Source organism: Gekko japonicus, unplaced genomic scaffold (assembly GCF_001447785.1).
Source record: "Gekko japonicus isolate JY-2015 unplaced genomic scaffold, Gekko_japonicus_V1.1 scaffold32, whole genome shotgun sequence".
NCBI classification, from domain to species: domain Eukaryota; kingdom Metazoa; phylum Chordata; class Lepidosauria; order Squamata; family Gekkonidae; genus Gekko; species Gekko japonicus.
Genome location: NW_015167527.1, coordinates 2,864,135 through 2,867,182, shown reverse-complemented (window position 1 = coordinate 2,867,182; position 3,048 = coordinate 2,864,135). Strand labels below are relative to the sequence as shown.

General features: G+C 41.1%; 1 pseudogene; it reads left to right on the top strand.

The window, feature by feature from the left end:
- Nucleotides 1–786: 786 nt before the first annotated feature.
- LOC107112194 lies at nucleotides 787–1,821 on the top strand (annotated as a pseudogene).
- Nucleotides 1,822–3,048: the final 1,227 nt, after the last annotated feature.

The window sequence follows — 3,048 nt, the reverse complement described above, 5'->3', positions numbered from 1 at the left end:
CACAGGTCATGTAGAATGGAACAATATGTATCTGGATGTTTATATCTCTCAACAGAAAAATTCACATGAGAATTCAGGTTGTCAAGGGTGAAGGTTATGTCAATCTGCCGTATTCTTTAAGACTTTTAAATGCTTGGATTCTGCAATGATTCATCGGACAGAAAAAAATCCTAGCCAAAATTGAAATTGATGGCTCAAAGCTCTATTAACACAGACTAAAGGGGAAAGCACTGAGGACACTGACATAGAGAACAGTCTTGGAGGTAATTGTGCTTACCTTCAAACTTCATGTCATTAGTTAAGATGAAGTCACTGAAACATGTAATAGAGCTTGCTCCCAGGAGAGAAATGTCCTTAGGACTGCACTGTAAGAGTTTCTTTTCAGAAATAGGAACCATTAGGGTTAAAACTATGTCAGCTAATTCCCACCTTCTCATTGGCTTTGCCACCCATCAAGACTGACCAGGTTGGCCAGCCAAAGTTCCCCTGGTGGATTTTTGAAGATCACTTTCATATTTCAGCAATCCTTTGGAAAACCCTCCTTTAACTACAGTGGCTGTGATCAGGATGCTTAGAGAGGGTAAGAAGTTACTTACGAAAGTAATTTCAGAAAGTTATTCATTATGAGTGGATAAATGTTCTGAGTGTAAAAATAATTGTTCTTTTTCGTTTTACATTACATTTTACTGTTTATATGTCTAATACTAACAGTTCATAGACATTAAAATAAGGCAGTGTGGGTTTTTCCCCCTTTCTTCCTCTTATAGAAGATGGCAGTGACTGAAAGAAGCCTTGTATGAACTCACAATGGAGACCTCAGTGCCTGTCATGTTTGTTTGGCAAAACCAACTAGGAGGTCACCAGAAAACTTCTCAGGCATACAAGGAAGGAACTCTTAAAAGATGCTTGAAATGAATGGCCAAGCAGAAGGACATCCTTATGACTATGATCTGATTGTCATTGGAAGGCGCTCAGGTGTACTGGCTGCTTACAAGAAAGCTGTCAAGGTCGGCAAAAAGGTGATGGTACTGGATTATGTTATCCCTACTCCTTTGGAAACTAGATGAGGTCTTGGAGGAACTTGTGTCAACATAGGTTGCATACCTACAAAACCGATGCACCAGACAGCTTTGCTTGGACAAGCCATATCTGATGCACCCAAGTTTGGGTTGCAGTTGGATCCCTAAGTAAATCACAGCTGGGAGACCATGAAGGAAGCAGTTCAGAATTACACTGGATCACTGAACTCGGGTTACTGAGCCATCTGAGATAATAGTCACATATGAGAACACTTATGGAGAATATGTTGGGCCTCAGAGGTTTGAGGCAACAAATAACAAAGGAGCAGAGACGTTTTACACAGCAAAGAGTTTTATGATTGCCACTGGAGAAAGATCCTGTTATCCCATATCCCTGGAGACAAGAAATATTGCATCACCAGTGATGATTTCTTCTCTGCACGTTACTGCCCAGGAAAGACGTTGGTGGTTGGGGCTTCCTAAGTTGCCCTTGAGTGTGCGGGGTTTCTTGTTGGTTTTGCTTTAGATGTGATTGTTATGGTGTGCTCCATTCTCTTAAGAGGCTTTGATCAGGATATGGTGGAAAAAAATAGGGGAGCACATGGAAGAACACAGAATCAAATTCATTAAGAGATGCGTGCCCACCAAGATTGAACAGATCAAGGAAGGAACTCCTGGGTTGCTAAAAGTCACAGCTTGTCATAATGAGAAATCTGAAATTATTGAAGGTCATTCAAATAATATGGATACTTGGTCTTGGAGCAGGTATTGGAGAGAAAATGGTTACAAAGAGATTCCCTAATTTTCCATTAATTTCCTTGATGTCCCATATGGCAATATGCCAACCCTATCCAGCAAGGAAAACTGGCTAGGGCACTGTGTGGAGACAGTGAAGTGTACTTGAGATCTTGCTTGATTCTTTCTCTCTCTCTCTCTCTCTCTCTCTCTCTCTCTCTCTCTCTCTCTCTCGCTCCTCTCTCTCTCTCTCTGCTTACTAGGCTTGATCTCCAGGTCTTACCAATAGATGGACCTGGCACCTTGGTGAACCAGGTCATTCCAGATCTAAGAGGAGAGTCCTATAGCAGCAAGGATATCAAATAAGGATGTGTTGAGCTAGCAAGAGGGGGGTTTCAGCTATATCCAGTGGCACAGTCATGGCAGTGGGGTGTGCTGTCATTCATTGTTAAACAGGTTAAAGGTCACTGGGGAGTTACACTTCAATATCCTGCCCTCTTGAGCATTAACAGCAAAGCTTCCCTGGGGCCATGCCTTTATTGCCATTCATCTCACTCAAGTACAGTGATGCACAGTGACCAAACCTGGTGGTCTTTCTTGCCTTGCATAGTATTTCTCCAGCTATGTGTGTGGACCCTGAGATGATGGTAAATCCCCCCACCCCCACCAATGTGTGTGTAAATAAATAAATAATAAATGAATATTTTTTAAAAAAAAATTGAGTTTAATTGCAGTACCAATGGAGGGAGGAGTGGTGTTGCTAAAATGGAGTAGAAAAATTTATCTCTTCCCTGTTGAAAATTGTGTCTCATACTGCAATAAAATAAATGAGCATTTGAATGAATCAAATTTAAAAACACATATGTATTAATGTTTTTTAAAATATTAAAATTACTCAGTGCTTTGATGGCTATGACAGAGGCATTTGTGAGTTATGTGAGTGAGAGCAACAATGGGGAGTAAAGAAAGATTCTAATGACTTGCATGAGGAAACTACAACTCCTGTGGCCCTTTGTGGTCACACAGGCATTAAACATTCCAAAAGCCAATTTTGTATTTGATGCTGTTGTACTAAGCATGCCCTCCCTGAAGCAAATGCCATCAAATTGCTCAGTGAACAGTCAATCATCAATAAATCAGTGGCATATTGTTGACTGGCAATTATGACACAAGCTGAACCAACAGGAGTCTGGGCATCCCTAACACACATGCACCACAACCTCCCCCAAACTTTTCCCCTGTCAGCACATACATGCTTCATATATGCTAAGTATGGAATAGTTTGGGTGTGCAG